The following is a 25,254-nucleotide window of genomic DNA, read 5'->3' as shown; positions in this document are numbered from 1 at the left end:
TTGGAATGATTAGATTGATAATAGGAAATATTAGAAAAATCTGTAATAATAGAACTAATATGCCGCAAAGACTCCAACGGATTGGTTAGCGTCAAAAGAATGTCATCCGCATATAATGAGATCTTGTATTGTCATCTATTATAATGGATGCCCCTAATATTTTCATCTAATCTAATGGATTCAGCAAGCGGTTCTATCATAAGGGCAAAGAGTATAGGGGACAACGGACAGCCCTGTCTAGTACCATTAGAAATACGAAACTTATTTGAAAGTTAATGATTCACCAAAATCCATGCTATGGGGGTAGAATATAACTTTAAAATTAAATTTAAAATTTTCCCATGAAAACCAAATTTGTCAAGAGTGGCGGACAAGTAACCCCGATGAATGCGGCCAAAGGCCTTTTCGGCATCTAAGGAGAGCAAAATGGTGGGCAGTTTCTCTTTTTCTACATGGGACAAAAGATTAAGTAATCTTCTAGTAGCATCTGAAGCCTGTCGATGTTTAATAAATCCAACCTGATCCATTTTAATTAAACTAGGAATAATTGGCAGCAATCGATTGACTATAAATTTAGAAATGATTTTGGTATCAGTATTAATAAGAGAAATGGGCCTATATTTAGAAATGTTTAAAGTATTGTCTGTGCTCTTTGGGAGCAAGATAATGTTGGCTTCCATCATTTCATCCCGGATATTTGTTCCATTCAGAAAATAATTTATGAGCTTGGTAATATAAGGGCATAGAGTTGTATCAAATAACTTGTAGTACTCATTATTAAACCCGTCAGGACCAGGTGATTTTTCTAACTTTAACTGTTTAATAACAGTCAATACCTCCTGTTCAGTGGCAGGCTGATTAATAATGTCCAAGTCTACCTTATCAATAACAGGAAGATGTAGTTTTTCTAAAAAGGTATGGATCAACTATGAAGTAGGCTGAAATTGATTGGGGTTGTCTTTCAGATTATATAATTCTGAGTAGTAAGCTGCAAAAGCCTCAGCAATGCCGCCAGGATGTTAGCATAGTGAACCCGACTTGTTGTTAATCGTCAGAATTCTCGTTTTTTGTCTATCTTGTTTCACCCTCCGCAACATCAATTTACTTGGTTTATTAATAGAGTGATAAAAACGTGTCTTACTAGCTAGTTGCAACCGTTTGAACTCTCCAGCCAAGCAAGATCTCAATTGTAGCCGCAGCTCCATTAGTTGTGAGTGAAGCCTTTGGGTTGGTTGTAGAATCTGGAGGCTCTCTACTTGTGCTATTTCCTTACTTAAAGCTTTGATTTTTTCTGAATTTTTTTTACGATTCCTTTTGTTAAGTTCAATTAAAATCCCTCTGATAAATGCCTTATGCGCATTCCATAACAGGTGAGGTTGGATACTATCTTTGTCATTATTTTTGAAGAACTGCAACAGAGCTGTCTCGATTTCTTTCCTATATTTCTTATTTTGTAATAGATAGCTGTTACATCTCCAAATTCTCGGACAATTATTGGGGAAGACTTCATTAACTTCAAAAATTATTGGGGAATGATCCGACCAGGTTCTCAAGCCTATTTGCATGGATGTAAAAAAATTAATATGGGCAATAGGAATAAGGACTAAATCAGTTCTGGAAAAAGATTGGTGTGAATGAGAATAAAATGTGTACTGCCTAGATGTTGTATTCAGGCAGCGGAAAACATCCAATAACTCCTCCTTTGCCAGCCAAGAATCTAGAGTCTGGAATCTAAGTCTAGTAGAAGAAGTGGAGTCAACTAACTTATTTGGGATTAAATTAAAGTCTCCGAATTAAAACACCCTGTGTTTTTTCTTTTACGACTGGCATGAGTCTGTTTAGAAAAGGGATCTGGCCAGTATTAGGTGCATAAAGAGTAACAAGAGTGTAAAGCTGGGTTTACACACTGCAACATCGCAAAGGACATCGCTGTAACGTCACCGGTTTGGTGACGCAATAGCGACCTCCCTAAGTCTCTGCTAAGTCTCTGGTGAGCGTTCAAACAGGCAAACCTGGCCAACAACTCAACAGTGATCCGGACCTGCAGAGCGACCTAGCTGGTTGTTGGGGACGTTGATAAGCAGCCTTTTGAAAGGGAAGTTGCTAACAAACTCGCTGCAAAGTCTTCACACACTGAAACTTCATGCTGCACAGCGGGAAACAAAGGACCTAGGAATGGTCCTGAACGATTTGTAACGATTACAACTTCACAGCAGGGGCCAGGTCGCTGATAGGTTTCACACACTGCAACATCGCAAACAACATCGCTATTGCGTCACCAAAACGGTGACGTTACAGCAATGTCGTTTGAGATGTTGCAGTGTGTAAACCCAGCTTAAAGAACGTTATTAATTTTACATACCAGAATAATATATCGCCCAGAACCATCCTCATGCTTATCTATAAGTTCAAAGGACCCCGAGTCTCTAATCAATATCATAACTCATGCCTTTTTCTTTTCGCCACATGACAAGAATTTATGGGGAAAATGTTTATTCGCAAATCTAGGGATAGCATCTCTTTTAAATTTGGTTTCCTGAACACCTATGACGTCCAATTTACTTTCTGTAAGATACTTCCAAAGCATGAATCGGCACTGAGGAGAATTCAGACCCTTGACATTATATGATCCAATTTTGATTGTCATTAACGAAAAGGATAAGTCAGGTTAACATAATTACTGAATGCAAACATATGAAACATAGCAAAATCTCTGAAACAATCAGCATCCTGGAGAAAAAAGAAAACCTGCAAAGGAGGGAAATAAAATGTAAACAGCACACACAAAAAAAACAATATTAAAGTCACTATAAATGAAACAGTAAATATCACCATCTTCTTAGCCTCTTTTATTCAGATGGAGTTACAAATCTTCGACTGTCAAGGAAAACTCCTGTGGGAACAGAGTCAATAGGCCAAAGTCCTGCCATACTCTCTCTTGGTAATGGTTGATGGTTGTGGTTGAAGGAACTTCTTCTCTTCCACTCCTCCCATGCCTCCATCCTAAGATAGTTTTCATGTACCTAAAGGAGGAGGGAAAGGGAAAAAAAAAACTAGATCCTGTAAGGAAGCTGCATAAACCGGAAACTAGTAAGAAAAAAGATATTCCATATCAGGCACAGCAAAAATTCAGATAGAATCTCCAAGATAATCCTTTAAGAACTTCATGCCCTCTTCTGAAGATGTAATTGGTATTGTCTTGCCATTATGTTGTATAAGAAGCTTAGTAGGGAAACCCCACCTATATAGAATTTTCTGTTGCCGCATGAGTTCAGTGACTTTTGCATATGACTTTCACTTTTGAAGTGTTTCTCTTGATAGGTCTGCAAACAATTTTGGTGTCTTGTATGGAGGTGGCAAGATGTTATGAAGTCTCAAATAATTAAAGATTTTTTCTTTAACATGGAAGAAATGGATCCGTAAGATAGTATCTCTAGGAAGCTCTGACGAGATATGCCTAGGTTTTGGCAGCCTATGAGCCCTGTCTATGATAATTTCTGACTCAGGCACATCAGGCAAAATCTTTTTAATCATCCGTGAAATATAACCAAGCAATTCATTCTGTTTTATATTTTCAGGGATCCCGCGTATTTTAATGTTATTACGATGATTGCGATCCTCCAAATCTGCCAATTTAAGTTTCAGAAAAGTGATTTCCTTCTTTTGGTCAGATTGTTAATTTTTTACAGTAATAGTGTCTTTTTTCAGAGTGGCAATTTCGGATTCATTTTTGTCAATCCTTTTAGCACAAAAGTCCAGGGACTGCTTCATTTCCCCAAATTCCATCTGGAAATCAGATTTTATTTGGCTCCTAAATGCTGCAAAAGAGACTTGAAATAATTTCGCTAGAGAATTGATATCAAAAGTGAGAGGAACATTAGTTGGTGAAAGGTTAGTATCCAACATACAAGCTTCAGAAGATAAACTATCATCCATTTTCATCCGCCTTTTATCTGGGCTGTTAGTAGGAGTAGACAGCCCAGATCTGGAGTCATGCCCTAATGACGGAGCAATCATATCCCATTCCAAGTCTCTGTCTTTTTTGTTGTCTGGTCTCTTTTGCTTAACAGGAATATTAGATTTAACACCAGTAGCATGTGATGAAATTAATGGTTTCTTGTCTTGAGGTTTCATTGGTCTAGACATGTTAGAATAATATGTGCCAATTCACTTGTATGCAGAAAAAAAAAAAAGTAAACAAGACTCCCCCAAAAATATGAGGAAAAAAAAAATGTGTTTTATATTTTTAAATAAGATGACAAAAATGCAGTAAGATCAGCATTAAACTTCTCAAAAAATAAACTGCACAATTTTCTGACAGGGCACGCCTCAGTACAAAAGAGGAATAGTAAAACCGGTGTAACTATCCTGTCAGTATGATTAATACAGCCCGAGGGTCAGAAATTCTTCAGTGAAAAAAAGAAAACGCTGAAATTAAGCTCAAACTGTAAAATATTCACTATTTAGTTAATATCCAGATGAGAGGAAGACATTTACAATTTATAAGCAGGACATATGATATTAGCATTAGAGTTGAGCGCGGTTCGCGGTTCGAGGTTCTCCAGTTCGCGGCTCAAGTGATTTTGGGGGCTGTTCTAGATCGAACTAGAACTCGAGCTTTTTTGCTAAAGCTCGATAGTTCTAGATACGTTCAAGAATGGTTCTAGCAGCAAAAAAAACAGCTAATTCCTAGCTGGCTTTCCGCTGTAATAGTGTAAGTCACTCTGTGACTCACACTATTATGACATTTCAGTGTATAGTGTGCGGGAACAGCGCATTCAGATCACTGCTGTATGTATAATGGCGATCGCCATTTTTTTTTTTTCCTTGTCTTCCTTCCCTAAGCGCGCGCGTGTAGTGGGGCGGGCCAGCATGTCAGCCAATCCCAGACACACACACAGCTAAGTGTACTTTTAGCCAGAGAAGCAACGGCATGTGTGATAGGATGTCCATGTCACATGTCCCTGCATTATAAAACCGGACATTTTCCTCCAGCACGCCATTATCTGCCTTTCTGCGTCCTTGGTGTCAGACATCACTGGCGCAGCTCCTATCGCCGATACAGCTGTATACGCTCCATACACAGCGCTGGACAGCTTAGGGATAGCACTTTCTATCAGTCCTTTTAAGGGCTCATACCGGCAGGGTTAGAGCCATAGGTGACGGAGTTTAAAACAGAGTTTAACAGCTACACAAGATGACAGCGTCTGTGTAGCTAAGGTCAGGGATTTCCTCGCTGCATTTCCCCATTGGGAGGGATAGAAAGGCAGGCTTCCTTACCTCTACCCAGAGACCCACAACCCAGCAACTGTACCCTCCTGCCCTTTGCACACTCAAACTCATTGTTACTAAGCCATTATACTAGCAAACACTGAGTGAACTTAGTGGCATCCTAAACGTGGCTGTTGGACTGCTGTATTGCCCCAGTAGTGCAAAGATATTTGCAGCACGTCTGCCTGCATTGCACACTAAAACTCATTGTTACTAAGCCATTATACTAGCAAACACTGAGTGAACTTAGTGGCATCCTAAACGTGGCTGTTGGACTGCTGTATTGCCCCAGTGATGCAAAGATATTTGCAGCACGTCTGCCTGCATTGCACACTAAAACTCATTGTTACTAAGCCATTATACTAGCAAAATTATGGGGAGATAAGGTATGCACACCAGTGACTATGGAAGGGGAATACATGGAATAGCAGAAACTGCTGTGTGAATACTGACATGAAAAATTCAATAGCTATTTGTTAGAATGAAATGTGAAAAATGGAACCTGCATTACTGCCATGAATACATGAATAAAGAGAAATTTAGCTACTGAATTGATCAATGCAGAAGAGCCCCAACACTACGCCAAAGTATTTCTCTACGTTGGGGTCCCTAGCTTGTGTGTGTCCTCTCATGCAGTTAAAAAACTTACCGTGTATGGGATGCTGAGACCCAGGCTATATATGCGTATAATGTGGATTGGCAATAGGTGTGTATGGGGAGGGTTCACAAACGAAAAACTACTAACATTAAGGAATAACGTTTGGAACTCCATTCTATGTCTGAACTGGGTGCAAAAAACCTAAAAAAACATCACTATGGGGAGATAAGGTATGCACACCAGTGACTATGGAAGGGGAATACATGGAATAGCAGAAACTGCTGTGTGAATACTGACATGAAAAATTCAATAGCTATTTGTTAGAATGAAATGTGAAAAATGGAATCTGCATTACTGCCATGAATACATGAATAAAGAGAAATTTAGCTACTGAATTGATCAATGCAGAAGAGCCCCAACACTACGCCAAAGTATTTCTCTACGTTGGGGTCCCTAGCTTGTGTGTGTCCTCTCATGCAGTTAAAAAACTTACCGTGTATGGGACGCTGAGACCCAGGCTATATATGCGTATAATGTGGATTGGCAATAGGTGTGTATGGGGAGGGTTCACAAACGAAAAACTACTAACATTAAGGAATAACGTTTGGAACTCCATTCTATGTCTGAACTGGGTGCAAAAAACCTAAAAAAACATCACTATGGGGAGATAAGGTATGCACACCAGTGACTATGGAAGGGGAATACATGGAATAGCAGAAACTGCTGTGTGAATACTGACATGAAAAATTCAATAGCTATTTGTTAGAATGAAATGTGAAAAATGGAACCTGCATTACTGCCATGAATACATGAATAAAGAGAAATTTAGCTACTGAATTGATCAATGTTATACTAGCAAACACTGAGTGAACTTAGTGGCATCCTAAACGTGGCTGTTGGACTTCTGTATCGTCCCACAAGTGCAAAGATATTTGCAGCAGCTCTGCCTGCATTGCACACTCAAACTCATTGTTACTAAGCCATTATAATAGCAAACACTGAGTGAACTAAGTGGCATCCTAAACGTGGCTGTAAGACTTCTGTATCGTCCCACAAGTGCAAAGATATTTGCAGCACGTCTGCCTGCATTGCACACTAAAACTCATTGTTACTAAGCCATTATACTAGCAAACACTGAGTGAACTTAGTGGCATCCTAAACGTGGCTGTTGGACTTCTGTATCGTCCCAGAAGTGCAAAGATATTTGCAGCACCTCTGCCTGCATTGCACACTCAAACTCATTGTTACTAAGCCATTATACTAGCAAACAGTGAGTGAACTTAGTGGCATCCTAAACGTGGCTATTGGACTTCTGTATCGTCCCACAAGTGCAAAGATATTTGCAGCACGTCTGCCTGCATTGCAAACTCAAACTCATTATAACTAAGCCATTACACTAGCAAACACTGAGTGAACTTAGAGGCTTCCTAAACGTGGCTGTTGGACTTCTGTATAGTCCCACTAGTGCAAAGATATTTGCAACACCTCTGCCTGCATTGGACACTCCAACTCATTGTTACTAAGCCATTATACTAGCAAACACTGAGTGAACTTAGTGGCATCCTAAACGTGGCTATTGGACTTCTGTATCGTCCCACAAGTGCAAAGATATTTGCAGCACGTCTGCCTGCATTGCAAACTCAAACTCATTATAACTAAGCCATTACACTAGCAAACACTGAGTGAACTTAGAGGCTTCCTAAACGTGGCTGTTGGACTTCTGTATCGTCCCACAAGTGCAAAGATATTTGCAGCACCTCTGCCTGCATTGCACACTCAAACTCATTGTTACTAAGCCATTATACTAGCAAACACTGAGTGAACTTAGTGGCATCCTAAACGTGGCTGTTGGACTTCTGTATCGTCCCAGAAGTGCAAAGATATTTGCAGCACCTCTGCCTGCATTGCACACTCAAACTCATTGTTACTAAGCCATTATACTAGCAAACACTGAGTGAACTTAGTGGCATCCTAAACGTGGCTATTGGACTTTTGTATCGTTCCACTAGTGCAAAGATATTTGCAGCACGTCTGGCTGCATTGCACACTCAAACTCATTATAACTAAGCCATTATACTAGCAAACACTGAGTGAACTTAGTGGCATCCTAAACGTGGCTATTGGACTTTTGTATCGTTCCACTAGTGCAAAGATATTTGCAGCACGTCTGGCTGCATTGCACACTCAAACTCATTATAACTAAGCCATTATACTAGCAAACACTGAGTGAACTTAGTGGCATCCAAGAAGTGGCTGTTGTACTCCATTAGTGCCCCACTGGTGCAAATCTATGTGCAGCACCTTTGCATGACACCCACCTGCCCTGTTTTTAATAAACTATAATGATAGCAAAAAATACTGCCATTTAGTGGCATCATAGAACTGGATGTTGTATTTCATTATTGTCCCACTGGTGCCAAGCTATTTCTAGCACCTGTGCAGGACACCCTCCTGCTCTGTTTTTAATAAGCTATAATGATAGCAAAAAATACTGCCATTTAGTGGCATCATAGAACTGGATGTTGTATTTCATTATTGTCCCACTGGTGCCAAGCTATTTCTAGCACCTGTGCAGGACACCCTCATGCTCTGTTTTTAGTAAGCTATAATGATAGCAAAAAATACTGCCATTTAGTGGCATCATAGAACTGGATGTTGTATCATTATTGTCCCACTGGTGCCAAGCTATTTCTAGCACCTCTACATGACACCCTCATGCACATTTTGCTACGCTAATGTTATAGCAAACTCAGGGAATTCATTGCTGCATTTGATAATTCGGAGGGATAGAAAGTGAGGCTTCCTTTAGCTTTTCCTTCTGTTCATAGACAGCATCTCCAAGTCCACACCCGAAGAGCAATTTCTCCTCCACGTGTAAGTGTGGAGAGGCAGCTAGTGCGCATGCGTGTGCCGATTTACCCCAGCTGCAGCCTACAGTGTTTCGCCTAGTGAGTATGCTCAGCCTGACTGTGTCATTCCTGAGGCTAAGTCTTCATTTCGGGATACAGAGCATGCTCCCACACTTGGTGTGAAAAGCCTCTTTGCACAGGTACTTGCATTCTGTGCTGGGTCTAAGTCCTGTTTTGTGCCGAGACACCATGCTAAAGCTGATAGTCTTTTTTCAGAGACTCTATTTCATGCAACTGACCATGCTCAGGCACTTACTGCATCAGAAACTAGGTCCGGTAATGAACTCTTTGGCCCTGCCCCTGATGTGGGGGGGGCCATATAGACCAGAGGGCATCAGGTGTCCTGACGATGTGGCCAGGCCACTCCCAAATGGCTTGCAGAGGCCCGCCCCTATGACTTTTCACCTCATTATTGATGGTCAGACGATGACTGGTGAGGTGTTTGTGTCGTGGCAGCCATGAGGTCATTATTGAAGTTGCGGTTCCAAATAGGACGCTAGTTATGCCACTCATGACGTGTCACTCTGCTTTTGTCTCCAGGAGGTGCATTGTGGTCCACCCTGGTTTGGGGCGGACCCAGGTTATAAAACGGGCTGGAGCCAACAAGGAGGTGCGCAGTCTTCTATTATGCTCGGAAAGAGCACACCTCCATGTGTTGAACCCATTGCGGGTTTAGGCAAGAGGTAGGCAGGGATAGGGCGTCGATGCAGGCCGCCACCACAGTTGGTAACGCAGAACGGTTAAGATCAGCTCCTGTCCTACAAGTCCTGCTTGTGCATCCCAGTGGCATTAACAGGCCTGCTGCTGCTGATGCGCCTGCTGTCCACAGGTGTGGCCCCAATGCACATGGTCAGCGTACTGAATGGCCCCTGTGATGTTAACAGGGAGTTCCTGGGCTGGGTGGGCGTGTGGACCCTGTGACGCTAACAGGGCTCCCAGTCTCAAGATCCGAGTGGCGTCTAACTCGATTCAGGCAACTATTAGTTTCATAACCACACAGATCTGTATCCTCCACTTAACCTTCCAGTTGCCAACCTCTCCTTTTCCATCTGGGAGCACGGTGGACATTGACTGCTGATGGGGATATATACCTTTCTCTTTCTTTTCTTATTAATTTTCGTTATATAGCGGTAAAATAGTATATACCACCTTATCCAAATCTGCCAGTCCCACTGTAACAGATGGTGTTTCTTCATCAAATGTTACTTTTGCTTAACCAACAAACCCAAGGACAAAAACTTTTTTCCCCTTTCCAACACACCTGTTCCCCTTTCCACCAGCATTTGTCCTTTTTCAACTCATTTGGTATATGACCAAAAGTGCAACTCTGCAGGGACACCGTACTCAATGCCATCTCAGCACAGCAGCCAGCCCTCGGTCCCTCAGATGTGGACAAGTAAAAGCCCATTTCCTCCTATCCATGACAAAGCGTTGAGATTCACTCTGTGCAGCACTGGTGTTTACTGGAAAAGCAGATCTAAGAATCCGTACCACCTTCTGCAGATACTCCTGTATACGTGCGTCCCTTTCTATGGCAGGAATTATTTCGCCAAATTTTGTCTTGTACCGGGGACCTAACAGTGTGGCAACCCAGTAGTTAGCATTACTTCGAATTCGTACAATCCGAGGGTCATGTTGTAGGTAGTGCAGCAAGAAGGCGCTCATGTGTCTTGTGCATCCAGGAGGACCAAATCCTTGGTGTGTTGGTGGCAGAGAGGTGAGAATCGTGCCTCCTTCCTCTGCCCTCTTCCCCCAACCTTGCACAACCGAAATGTGAGCAAGCTCTCACTCATCTGCTGAGTCTTCCATGCCCATCCCCAGTTCGTCCTCCATTTCTTCATGGGCTCCTGCACCTTCCTCAACAATTTTAGCTGATACTATGCGCCCTTGTTAATCCCTCTCCCCCACCGTCCCTTGACTTCCGCCTAGGTGCCGCTCACCGTCTGGACCTTGTAGATCTTATTATCCCTTCTGCATATGACTCCTCCTGTACTTCCTCCCCTTCCTCTTGGACCAACAACTGACTCCGAATAATACATACAGTGTGCTCCATCTTGTAGATGACCAGAATTGTCACGCCGAGAATGGCATCGCCAGTGCTAAAGATCTTCGTCGATATTTGTAAACTGTGTAGAAGGGTGCATAGGTCCTTGATCTGACACCACTCCAGCAGCGTGATCTGCACCACCTCTGGATCAAGTTAGCCCAGGGTATATGTCATACCGTATTTCAGCAGGGCTCTGCGGTGCTGCCACAGACGCTGAAACATGTGCAGATTCAAATTCCTGCGTGTCGCAACATCGCATTTCAGGCGTTTAACCGCCAGACCCTAAGACTTCAGGAGCGATGAAAGTTGTTGAGCTGCTGGGTGCGAAGGATGAAAGTGAGCACATAGCAGCGTGCCCGCTGCACAAGGCCATGTAGGCAGGGATGGTATTTTAAAAATTGCTGGAGAATTAGATTCAACACGTGAGCCATACAAGTCACGTGTGTCACATTGCCCTGACAAAGGGCCGCAGACAGGTTTGCATCATTGCCGCACACGGCTGTTAAGTCACCAACGTAGTCCACTCAATCAATTTATACTCCGGTCGCCAGGTGACAACGTGTTCCTTTCGTGCATAGTGCTGATCATGGGAAAGGAGTCGATGCCTGCGGCGCAGGTGGACGCAGGTTATGGTCACCCACTGGGTTGCGTTACCTTGACAGATACAGAACCACAGGCTGAATGTAGGTGGTGGGTATCTCACAGATGAAGTACCATCATTCAGCTACAACCAATGGGAAGACACCACACCCTTTTTTAGGCCCCTACTGTCTGCAGACCACTGCCAGACAAAGCTATGAACCTCTTGTTACTGTTACCCCCAGTTCAGTTTTATGAGTTTGTGTGCTTGTTACCTGACTACTTTTCCTGCTTGCTGTTTATGTACTTCGTTGGCCGATCCGCATTTCACCTCTGCTTGTTTTCTGATTAAGTTCTGGCCATCCCATTCTGTTCCTCTTCCTCAATTAATGTTTTTGACCCTGCATGACTACTATTCTCTGGACTGCAGCCTTCCACAGGTATTGGTCAACTTGGGCCCTGTGTAATTCCAAATCACCGTATAGGGGTTAAAGGGTTTCAGGGTTCTGGGTGTCCAGCTTGGTGAGTGGCTTGCCTCTAGCCTATCCTTTACAGCCCATCTGAGTGTGTCGATCCAGGCAGGTGTTACACCGTGCCCTCTGCAGAAGGTCATGTAGGCCGGGATAGTGTTTTAAAAATTGCTGGACAACCAGGTTCAACACGGGAGCCATACAAGGCACGTGTGTCACATGCCCTGAAGAAGGGTCGCAGACTGGTTTGCATCATTGTCACACCCGACCTTCCCTGACTGCTGGTTGAGTGTGGACAACCATTGATGAAACTCGGTCTCACTCTCCAGAGCTAACCGTCCACAATTCCTCAGTGGTGTCTCACATTTCCCCTACATTTCAAAGTAAACATTTGACCGCCTGATGGCCTTGAGCTCTGCTGCCAGCATAGTAAGGAGGTGTGTGGGATTCCTTGGGCGCAGTTACAAGGAAGGGTGGCCTGACCACACAGGGTTTGGGCCGAGGTGGAGGACCCACACGAGGTTAAGGAGGCAGAAGCAGTGGAGGAACTTGTACATACAGAGGAAGGATTGACACACAAGTCGTGTGGACGGCAAGACTTGTACAGCAAACCCTTCTCCATCTCTCACCATAGTTACCCAGTGCCCAGTCAGCAACATGTAACTCTCCTGTCCATGCTTACTGGTCCAAGTATCTGTGGATGACCCAGGGGAAGAAAGGTCCTCTGGGAGCCATGACTTGTTCATCTTGGTTCTTTTACAAACACAGCGAGGGGACTCCAACCACAGTCTCCATCGTTTCCACTAATTGGGCCACACACACCCCACTTGACTGACATCACTTGATCCCCCTTTTCAAAATGAAACAGATGCTTTGCATGAAGCACTCTCAAAAATATGCGTTCCTTTCCCGTCCCCTGGATGACCCAGGGGAAGAAAAGTCCTCTGAGATCCATGACTTGTTCATCTTGGTTCTTTTTTCAAAAGCGAGGGAACTCCAACCACAGTCTCCCTCGTTGCCACTAATTTGGCCACACACACCCCACTTGACTGGCATCAGTTGACCCCCCTTTTGAAAAAGAAATAGATGCTTTGCATGAAGCACTCTCAAAAATACGCGTGCCTTTCCCATCCCCTGGATGACCCAGGGGAAGAAAAGTCCTCTGGGAGCCATGACTTGTTCATCTTGGTTCTTTTACAAACACAGCGAGGGGACTCCAACCACAGTCTCCATCGTTTCCACTAATTGGGCCAAACACACCCCACTTGACTGACATCACTTGATCCCCCTTTTCAAAATGAAACAGATGCTTTGCATGAAGCACTCTCAAAAATACGCGTTCCTTTCCCGTCCCCTGGATGACCCAGGGGAAGAAAAGTCCTCTGAGATCCATGACTTGTTCATCTTGGTTCTTTTTTCAAAAGCGAGGGAACTCCAACCACAGTCTTCCTCGTTGCCACTAATTTGGCCACACACACCCCACTTGACTGGCATCAGTTGACCCCCCTTTTGAAAAAGAAAAAGATGCTTTGCATGAAGCACTCTCAAAAATACGCGTGCCTTTCCCGTCCCCTGGCTGACCCAAGGGAAGAAAAGTCCTCTGAGAGCCATGACTTGTTCATCTTGGTTCTTTTAGAAACACAGCGAGGGGACTCCAACCACAGTCTCCCTCGTTGCCACTAATTGGGCCACACACACCCCACTTGACTGGCATCAGTTGACCCCCCTTTTGAAAAAGAAAAAGATGCTTTGCATGAAGCACTCCAAAAAATACGCGTGCCTTTCGCCTCCCCTGGATGACCCAGGGGAAGAAAAGTCCTCTGAGAGCCATGACTTGTTCATCTTGGTTCTTTTACAAACACAGCGAAGGGACTCCAACCACAGTCTCCCTCGTTTCCACTAATTGGGCCACACACACCCCACTTGACTGGCATCACTTGATCCCCCTTTTCAAAATGAAACAGATGCTTTGCATGAAGCACTCTCAAAAATACGCGTTCCTTTCCCGTCCCCTGGATGACCCAGGGGAAGAAAAGTCCTCTGAGATCCATGACTTGTTCATCTTGGTTCTTTTTTCAAAAGCGAGGGAACTCCAACCACAGTCTCCCTCGTTGCCACTAATTTGGCCACACACACCCCACTTTACTGGCATCAATTGACCCCCCTTTTGAAAAAGAAAAAGATGCTTTGCATGAAGCACTCTCAAAAATACGCGTGCCTTTCCCGTCCCCTGGCTGACCCAAGGGAAGAAAAGTCCTCTGAGAGCCATGACTTGTTCATCTTGGTTCTTTTAGAAACACAGCGAGGGGACTCCAACCACAGTCTCCCTCGTTGCCACTAATTGGGCCACACACACCCCACTTGACTGGCATCAGTTGACCCCCCTTTTGAAAAAGAAAAAGATGCTTTGCATGAAGCACTCCAAAAAATACGCGTGCCTTTCGCCTCCCCTGGATGACCCAGGGGAAGAAAAGTCCTCTGAGAGCCATGACTTGTTCATCTTGGTTCTTTTACAAACACAGCGAAGGGACTCCAACCACAGTCTCCCTCGTTTCCACTAATTGGGCCACACACACCCCACTTGACTGGCATCACTTGATCCCCCTTTTCAAAATGAAACAGATGCTTTGCATGAAGCACTCTCAAAAATACGCGTGCCTTTCCCGTCCCCTGGATGACCCAGGGGAAGAAAAGTCCTCTGAGAGCCATGATTTGTTCATCTTGGTTCTTTTTTCAAAAGCGAGGGGACTCCAACCACAGTCTCCCTCGTTTCCACTAATTGGGCCACACACACCCCACTTGACTGGCATCAGTTGACCCCCCTTTTGAAAAAGAAAAAGATGCTTTGCATGAAGCACTCTCAAAAATACGCGTGCCTTTCCCATCCCCTGGATGACCCAGGGGAAGAAAAGTCCTCTGGGAGCCATGACTTGTTCATCTTGGTTCTTTTACAAACACAGCGAGGGGACTCCAACCACAGTCTCCCTCGTTTCCACTAATTGGGCCACACACACCCCACTTGACTGGCATCACTTGATCCCCCTTTTCAAAATGAAACAGATGCTTTGCATGAAGCACTCTCAAAAATACGCGTGCCTTTCCCGTCCCCTGGATGACCCAGGGGAAGAAAAGTCCTCTGAGAGCCATGATTTGTTCATCTTGGTTCTTTTTTCAAAAGCGAGGGGACTCCAACCACAGTCTCCCTCGTTTCCACTAATTGGGCCACACACACCCCACTTGACTGGCATCAGTTGACCCCCCTTTTGAAAAAGAAAAAGATGCTTTGCATGAAGCACTCTCAAAAATACGCGTGCCTTTCCCATCCCCTGGATGACCCAGGGGAAGAAAAGTCCTCTGGGAGCCATGACTTGTTCATCTTGGTTCTTTTACAAACACAGCGAGGGGACTCCAACCACAGTCTCCCTCGTTTCCACTAATTGGGCCACACACACCCCACTTGACTGGCATCACTTGATCCCCCTTTTCAAAATGAAACAGATGCTTTGCATGAAGCACTCTCAAAAATACGCGTGCCTTTCCCGTCCCCTGGATGACCCAGGGGAAGAAAAGTCCTCTGAGAGCCATGACTTGTTCATCTTGGTTCTTTTTTCAAAAGCGAGGGGACTCCAACCACAGTCTCCCTCGTTTCCACTAATTGGGCCACACACACCCCACTTGACTGGTATCAGTTGACCCCCCTTTTGAAAAAGAAAAAGATGCTTTGCATGAAGCACTCTCAAAAATACGCGTTCCTTTCCCGTCCCCTGGATGACCTAGGGGAAGAAAAGTCCTCTGGGAGCCATGACTTGTTCATCTTGGTTCTTTTAGAAACACAGCGAGGGGACTCCAACCACAGTCTCCCTCGTTGCCACTAATTGGGCCACACACACCCCACTTGACTGGCATCAGTTGACCCCCCTTTTGAAAAAGAAAAAGATGCTTTGCATGAAGCACTCTCAAAAATACGCGTGCCTTTCCCGTCCCCTGGCTGACCCAGGGGAAGAAAAGTCCTCTGAGAGCCATGACTTGTTCATCTTGGTTCTTTTAGAAACACAGCGAGGGGACTCCAACCACAGTCTCCCTCGTTGCCACTAATTGGGCCACACACACCCCACTTGACTGGCATCAGTTGACCCCCCTTTTGAAAAAGAAAAAGATGCTTTGCATGAAGCACTCCAAAAAATACGCGTGCCTTTCGCCTCCCCTGGATGACCCAGGGGAAGAAAAGTCCTCTGAGAGCCATGACTTGTTCATCTTGGTTCTTTTACAAACACAGCGAAGGGACTCCAACCACAGTCTCCCTCGTTTCCACTAATTGGGCCACACACACCCCACTTGACTGGCATCACTTGATCCCTCTTTTCAAAATGAAACAGATGATTTGCATGAAGCACTCTCAAAAATACGCGTGCCTTTCCCGTCCCCTGGATGACCCAGGGGAAGAAAAGTCCTCTGAGAGCCATGATTTGTTCATCTTGGTTCTTTTTTCAAAAGCGAGGGGACTCCAACCACAGTCTCTCTCGTTTCCACTAATTGGGCCACACACACCCCACTTGACTGGCATCAGTTGACCCCCCTTTTGAAAAAGAAAAAGATGCTTTGCATGAAGCACTCTCAAAAATACGCGTGCCTTTCCCATCCCCTGGATGACCCAGGGGAAGAAAAGTCCTCTGGGAGCCATGACTTGTTCATCTTGGTTCTTTTACAAACACAGCGAGGGGACTCCAACCACAGTCTCCCTCGTTTCCACTAATTGGGCCACACACACCCCACTTGACTGGCATCACTTGATCCCCCTTTTCAAAATGAAACAGATGCTTTGCATGAAGCACTCTCAAAAATACGCGTGCCTTTCCCGTCCCCTGGATGACCCAGGGGAAGAAAAGTCCTCTGAGAGCCATGATTTGTTCATCTTGGTTCTTTTTTCAAAAGCGAGGGGACTCCAACCACAGTCTCCCTCGTTTCCACTAATTGGGCCACACACACCCCACTTGACTGGCATCAGTTGACCCCCCTTTTGAAAAAGAAAAAGATGCTTTGCATGAAGCACTCTCAAAAATACGCGTGCCTTTCCCATCCCCTGGATGACCCAGGGGAAGAAAAGTCCTCTGGGAGCCATGACTTGTTCATCTTGGTTCTTTTAGAAACACAGCGAGGGGACTCCAACCACAGTCTCCCTCGTTTCCACTAATTGGGCCACACACACCCCACTTGACTGGCATCAGTTGACCCCCCTTTTGAAAAAGAAAAAGATGCTTTGCATGAAGCACTCCAAAAAATACGCGTGCCTTTCCCGTCCCCTGGATGACCCAGGGGAAGAAAAGTCCTCAGAGCCATGATTTGTTCATCTTGGTTCTTTTTTCAAAAGCGAGGGGACTCCAACCACAGTCTCCCTCGTTTCCACTAATTGGGCCACACACACCCCACTTGACTGGCATCAGTTGACCCCCCTTTTGAAAAAGAAAAAGATGCTTTGCATGAAGCACTCTCAAAAATACGCGTGCCTTTCCCATCCCCTGGATGACCCAGGGGAAGAAAAGTCCTCTGGGAGCCATGACTTGTTCATCTTGGTTCTTTTACAAACACAGCGAGGGGACTCCAACCACAGTATCCCTCGTTTCCACTAATTGGGCCACACACACCCCACTTGACTGGCATCACTTGATCCCCCTTTTCAAAATGAAACAGATGCTTTGCATGAAGCACTCTCAAAAATACGCGTGCCTTTCCCGTCCCCTGGATGACCCAGGGGAAGAAAAGTCCTCTGAGAGCCATGATTTGTTCATCTTGGTTCTTTTTTCAAAAGCGAGGGGACTCCAACCACAGTCTCCCTCGTTTCCACTAATTGGGCCACACACACCCCACTTGACTGGCATCAGTTGACCCCCCTTTTGAAAAAGAAAAAGATGCTTTGCATGAAGCACTCTCAAAAATACGCGTGCCTTTCCCGTCCCCTGGATGACCCAGGGGAAGAAAAGTCCTCTGGGAGCCATGACTTGTTCATCTTGGTTCTTTTACAAACACAGCGAGGGGACTCCAACCACAGTATCCCTCGTTTCCACTAATTGGGCCACACACACCCCACTTGACTGGCATCACTTGATCCCCCTTTTCAAAATGAAACAGATGCTTTGCATGAAGCACTCTCAAAAATACGCGTGCCTTTCCCGTCCCCTGGATGACCCAGGGGAAGAAAAGTCCTCTGGGAGCCATGACTTGTTCATCTTGGTTCTTTTAGAAACACAGCGAGGGGACTCCAACCACAGTCTCCCTCGTTGCCACTAATTGGGCCACACACACCCCACTTGACTGGCATCAGTTGACCCCCCTTTTGAAAAAGAAAAAGATGCTTTGCATGAAGCACTCCAAAAAATACGCGTGCCTTTCGCCTCCCCTGGATGACCCAGGGGAAGAAAAGTCCTCTGAGAGCCATGACTTGTTCATCTTGGTTCTTTTACAAACACAGCGAAGGGACTCCAACCACAGTCTCCCTCGTTTCCACTAATTAGGCCACACACACCCCACTTGACTGGCATCACTTGATCCCCCTTTTCAAAATGAAACAGATGCTTTGCATGAAGCACTCTCAAAAATACGCGTGCCTTTCCCGTCCCCTGGATGACCCAGGGGAAGAAAAGTCCTCTGAGAGCCATGATTTGTTCATCTTGGTTCTTTTTTCAAAAGCGAGGGGACTCCAACCACAGTCTCCCTCGTTTCCACTAATTGGGCCACACACACCCCACTTGACTGGCATCAGTTGACCCCCCTTTTGAAAAAGAAAAAGATGCTTTGCATGAAGCACTCTCAAAAATACGCGTGCCTTTCCCATCCCCTGGATGACCCAGGGGAAGAAAAGTCCTCTGAGAGCCATGACTTGTTCATCTTGGTTCTTTTACAAACACAGCGAGGGGACTCCAACCACAGTCTCCCTCGTTTCCACTAATTGGGCCACACACACCCCACTTGACTGGCATCACTTGATCCCCCTTTTCAAAATGAAACAGATGCTTTGCATGAAGCACTCTCAAAAATACGCGTGCCTTTCGCCTCCCCTGGATGACCCAGGGGAAGAGAAGTCCTCTGTGAGCCATGACTTGTTCATCTTGGTTCTTTTACAAACACAGCGAGGGGACTCCAACCACAGTCTCCCTCGTTGCCACTAATTGGGCCACACACACCCCACTTGACTGGCATCAGTTGACCCCCCTTTTGAAAAAGAAAAAGATGCTTTGCATGAAGCACTCCAAAAAATACGCGTGCCTTTCGCCTCCCCTGGATGACCCAGGGGAAGAAAAGTCCTCTGAGAGCCATGACTTGTTCATCTTGGTTCTTTTACAAACACAGTGAGGGGACTCCAACCACAGTCTCCCTCGTTTCCACTAATTGGGCCACACACACCCCACTTGACTGGCATCACTTGATCCCCCTTTTCAAAATGAAACAGATGCTTTGCATGAAGCACTCTCAAAAATACGCGTGCCTTTCCCGTCCCCTGGATGACCCAGGGGAAGAAAAGTCCTCTGAGAGCCATGATTTGTTCATCTTGGTTCTTTTTTCAAAAGCGAGGGGACTCCAACCACAGTCTCCCTCGTTTCCACTAATTGGGCCACACACACCCCACTTGACTGGCATCAGTTGACCCCCCTTTTGAAAAAGAAAAAGATGCTTTGCATGAAGCACTCTCAAAAATACGCGTGCCTTTCCCGTCCCCTGGATGACCCAGGGGAAGAAAAGTCCTCTGAGAGCCATGACTTGTTCATCTTGGTTCCTTTACAAACACAGCGAGGGGACTCCAACCATAGTCTCCCTCATTGCCACTAATTGGGCCACACACACCCCACTTGAGTGGCATCAGTTGACCCCCCTTTTGAAAAAGAAAAAGATGCTTTGCATGAAGCACTCTCAAAAATACGCGTGCCTTTCGCCTCCCCTGGATGACCCAGGGGAAGAGAAGTCCTCTGTGAGCCATGACTTGTTCATCTTGGTTCTTTTACAAACACAGCGAGGGGACTCCAACCACAGTCTCCCTCGTTTCCACTAATTGGGCCACACACACCCCACTTGACTGGCATCAGTTGACCCCCCTTTTGAAAAAGAAAAAGATGCTTTGCATGAAGCACTCTCAAAAATACGCGTGCCTTTCCCGTCCCCTGGCTGACCCAGGGGAAGAAAAGTCCTCTGAGAGCCATGACTTGTTCATCTTGGTTCTTTTTTCAAAAGTGAGGGGACTCCAACCACAGTCTCCCTCGTTTCCACTAATTGGGCCACACACACCCCACTTGACTTGCATCACTTGATCCCTTTTTTCAAAATGAAACAGATGCTTTGCATGAAGCACTCTCAAAAATACGCGTGCTTTTCCCGTCCCCTGGATGACTTAGGGGAAGAAAAGTCCTCTGAGAGCCATGTCCACATTGTCAGTGGACAGACACGTGTGCTTATCTGCCAGCAGACCCCCAGCAGCACTGAAGACAGGTCCTGAGAGAATGCTGGCTGCAGGACACGACAAGATCCCCAAGGCGTACGTGGCAAGCTCAGGCAATTTATCCAGATTGGAAGCCTAAAATGAGCAGGGCTCAAGTTGCACAGTAATGGCATCGATGTTTCCTTGCATATACTCATATATCTGTGTCTCCTCCTCTTTTTCCTTGTCCAGCTCTTTTGTTTTCGCATGAGTATATGTCCTTGTCACTTTCCCATATGTTTGTGTTGTGTTGTGAGTTGTTTGTCACCTTTTGGACACCTTTGAGGGTGTTTTCTAGGTGTTTTTATGTGTTTGTGATTGCCTGCCATTGTTTCCTATGCAGTTCGAGTTCGGTTCGTCGAATGTTCGACGAACCGAACTCGAACGGGACCTCCGTTCGGCGAACCGACCTCGAGCCGAACCGCGACCGGTTCGCTCATCTCTAATTAGCATATATGGTCATCAAATATTCAATATGGCCGCCGTGTCAGTTGCACAGCAACCCCTCACAGAAAATAATTAGTCAGTTAATAATTAGAAGTCCAAAATCCAATATTTGTCCTCACAACTAGAAATTGTAAAGAAAAAATAAATTTTTGAGAAACCACAGTCTCTTTTTTATTTATCTTTTTCACACACGACAGTCACTAGTGATCTACAGAAAATGGCACTTTTCAGAAATCGCAGAAAATGGATGAAAACTACCACAACCTTTGCTATACCACTTTAGAAGAAGATATCCGGCTGTTCCAGTGTAATAATAGCGTTTTTTTACAGAATTTTGTTGATTTTGAAATATGACAGGAGCAGATAAACACGTCCTACATGACTGGCAGTTAGGCCATGCCCCCCTTTGCACAGTTTTTGAAGGAACTCTGCTGAGATCAGTGCTCTCTAGGGTCCACATCTTCAGATCATTTCACTTTCAAGAAACATTTTTCATCTTTATGCAGAAGATAGTACTTAATGAAACTGGCTGTATGCTTAGAGTTATTGTCCTGCTGCACAATAAATTTGGAGCCAATCAGATTACTCCGTGTTGGTATTGCAAGATGAATAAATATCTGCCTATATTTATCAGCAATGGGGACAGCAACAAATAGGCGATGTTGAAAATTGTAGATGCAGTGACTTGCTAATGAAACTTACTAGTGTAACAGATGAAAGACATATCATATTTCCCTTCAAAATTGAAAGATGTTTAGAATTCGCAGCAACCAGTGAGACCCAGCTATACCACCTATTGTTTGCAGAAGTCAAGGCAGGAGTGATTTTCATAGAAGAATTTCAGCAAAGACAATATCTTCTGCATGGAAGCAAGGCCAAGAGACTTAACTATGCTTCAAAAGAGGAACTAAGGTGAAGAAAAATTGCAGCAGGTGCTTTGAACTGATTAGTAAAAATTTGAGATATTTGGCTGCAACAAAAAGCCATTTGTTTGCCAAAGGCTGGAGAGCGGTACAGCAATCAATGTCTGCAGGCAACAATGAAACACGATGGGGTGAATTTTGAATAAGTCACCAACAGTGTTAATTGCAAACATCTCCACACATCTGACTCTCCCTCCATGCAACACAATGGGCTCCACAATTGAAGAACCATCTGCTTACCTTCTGCATCTCCCAAAGACAAATAAAGATATAAAAAATATCAACTGTTGAGACAGTACAACTTGTTTCACTTTGCCTAAACAAGTCTATCTTCTTGCTTTTTTATCCTAAGTAGTGGCTTCTTTGCAGCCATTCAATAAAGATCTGCTTCTTGCAGTCTCCTTTGGACAGTTAATGTTGATATGTGTCTCTTACTTGATGTCTGTGCATCATTTTTGAGGCTTGTTAACCAAGGGGCTGTCAATTTCCATTTTCCAAAGCTTGAGATTTTGATCTACTTATGCTGTTCAGCAGAGGCCATTATTGGCCTTCCTTTCTGTGGTGGTCCCCATGAGAGACTTTTGTCATAGTGATTGATGGTTTTCATGACTGCACTTGAGGATAACTTCAATGTTCCAGTAATTTTCTAAACTGATTTACCTTCATGTCTAAACATAATGATGAACTGTTCTTTTCTTTTTGCTTAGTTGAGTGGTTCTTGCTACATTCAGGCTTAAAAAATGTATCAAATAGGGCTCAGCACTGTTTGAAACTGTGAGCCAACACTGCCTCAGCAAAACACAACTGATGGTTGCAACACTTTCTGAAAACCAATGATTCCATAAAACAGCTCTTGAATAGGCATAGCAGTTCATTGGAAGCCATTGATGAAGCTGGCTAAGAGAATGCCAAGTGTTTATAAAGCTCACTGACTCCTGAGGAAGCTGCACTTGGAAGCAGCGTAACATGTAGAGTCTCATTACCTGTATTTCCTGACTGAATTTCTAAAAACTGACACACAGTCAGGAGATTGGACAGTTTTTCCGCATATGAGAAAAAAAACATATATGTGAAACTGATCGAAGTTTGCATGTAAGAGCTTCGACATAGCCCTAGAAAGTCGGACTGTCAGAGTGTCATACACTTCTTTTCAGGTAAATTGGAGTCTTTGCAGTACTTTCAATTAATGGCAAATTGATTTAGCAAAGCTAGCACATTCACATTTGAAAAGATTTGTTCATCTCTATTACAAACAGATTTCTTAAACTGTGTGAAAATAATTCAGTTTATAGTTATCCATACATTTATTATTCTTTAGAGCTCATGCATAGAGCCTGTTAGTCAGTTCTGTACTACAGATACTCATCAAATCGCTGAATGATGACTCTGTATAGCATTGTATAATAGAGATTTTCTCCCACATAGTCAAAGCTTCTGTGGCGCCCTGGACAAGCCAGGACGTCAAAAGCACAACACCAACACACCCCACACTCCCGGTCAGGCACACCGAAGTCAGACAAAAACCCTTGTTGCCTTCCTCCAGGGGCTGATGTTCACACCAGGGGGTGGGCCAGGCGGTTGGCCCCGCCCACCGAGGAGTGCACAGTCCTGGAGGCGGGAAAAGTAGGAGAGATAGAGTTTGGAGGTGAAAGTGGAAGGAGGAGAGTGGCAGTTAAGCAGCCTGAAAGTGGTCCGGGTGTGTGGCCCGGACGGATCAGCAAGGTTGGCAGACGGTGGTGACCGTCTGCTGGAGTGGCCTATTGGAGCTAGCCGTAAGGACTGTGGACGGGCGGTGGCCCGGCGGTACCGGACCGGTACGCAAAGAGAAGCCAGCACCATCCGGCAGGGGCTTACGGACCCTGGCAAGGCTAGGAGTCGCCGTGAATTTGCCAAATTCGTTAGCAAAGGGAACCTTCTGGGTTTCCCAGCAGCCAAGTCCCGTCAGAAAGCGAGGGAAACACAGTCACCGCCAAGGCTAAAGTTCCCAGGGCCAGAGCCTGCGGGCAAAAGGGGCTCCTTCAGCACCCATCCAAGCTGGGGGAGCGGGTTACCGGTGGGAACCCATTGGAACCGTACACGTTACACAGGTGCAGGGAAAGGCAGTCACCATCAACCTGACGGGAGGACAAACACCGCAGCCGTCTGTGGGACCCGTCCATCCAGCCGTGTGTTTTATCGAGAACTGTGTCCTCATCATTGGCTGAGTGAGTACCACAGTGCTGTGCGGCACAGCACTGCCCCCGCGACCCTGCACCTCACCAGGCCCCGTAACCCGCCTGCCATTCTCCCCTACCCCCCATCACCGGGCCCCGGGACAACCAACCCCCCTGCCCACGGAGGGGAGAACTAACATCCAGGCTGCTCCCTGTCATTGCTCCCGGGATCCCCGTCCAGAGCAGCGGTGGTGTCACAACCTCACCACAACCGTGGGTGGCGTCACGGACAATCTCAAATCCCCACAATCAATCCCCACCCTTTTCACTCACGGGCGAGGAACGCCACTCGAGTCCCCGGGATCCGGCCCACCGCTCGAGCCACCACCGAGCAGCAGCCGCCGGACCCGAGCAGTGGGAGAGTGCAGCGTCCCCTCCTCCGCCCGCGACACTTCTAGGGCAGAATACTCGGCATTAGGTTTTGATCCTAGCAGTGTGTTGGTCCTGTCTGCTCTGATCTGCAGGCCTCCAGCACCAGTGCTGCATGCAACCAGTTCTGCCCTGCTGTGTCTGTACTCTCTGTTTCACTGGAAATTGCTTCTCCCTGACTTTGAGTCCCCAGTTCCAGTAGATCGCGGAGCCCCTGGTGCGATCGCGTCCTGTAAACCCACCGCTAGTGATCCTCTACTGTGATTCTGCCCTGGCCCAATCCCCATTGAGGAGAGCAACCCATCACCGCCACAGAGCCCATCATGGAAGCCTCCCATTTCTTGATGGCGTACAGCTTCTGCTGCCTCATCTGCTGCGCAGCACCTCTTCCTTCAGGTCCTCCAGAGTCCACATGCATAAGTGCACTGGTTTGCCCCCTTGCCGGCCTGGTTCTGCCATCCTGAAGACTCCTCAGCTCATGAAGTCAAAGTGCGACCACCTCCTTGGAGTTCCAGGTTAGACTCTCTCTTTTGGTCATCTCTCCTTTCTCCTTTGGTTTCTGCAGTCTGTTGACATCCAGGAGCAGAGCTTAACTTTTGTGCCACTCCAGCCCACCAGCCTGGAAAGAGCGGGAATTTCCCCGCCAACTGATATTCTGCAATGGCGGCCAGATCAGATTTCAAAGAAAACTATCTCATTTCCATAAGGCACACAGTACCCAGTTGTTGCAGGCACGAGTATCCTGTTCGTGACGTCAAATGTAGCTGCCCTTGGGGCAGGTGTTTTAACATACTCGTTGCCGGGCCGGAGGTGCAGATCCTCTGCGATGTGACGGGGTGGCCTGGCCCGGTTCCATTACCCCAAGGCGTACAAGAGGGGAGGAAAGGCGGTGGACGTGAGGCAGTACGGAGGATGGGGGTGGTAGTGACAGTATGGAAAGTCTTTTCTAGGATTGTGACGCCAC

This window comes from Anomaloglossus baeobatrachus, chromosome 2 (assembly GCF_048569485.1).
Source record: "Anomaloglossus baeobatrachus isolate aAnoBae1 chromosome 2, aAnoBae1.hap1, whole genome shotgun sequence".
Lineage (NCBI taxonomy): Eukaryota > Metazoa > Chordata > Amphibia > Anura > Aromobatidae > Anomaloglossus > Anomaloglossus baeobatrachus.
Note: the sequence above shows the minus strand (reverse complement) of the source record.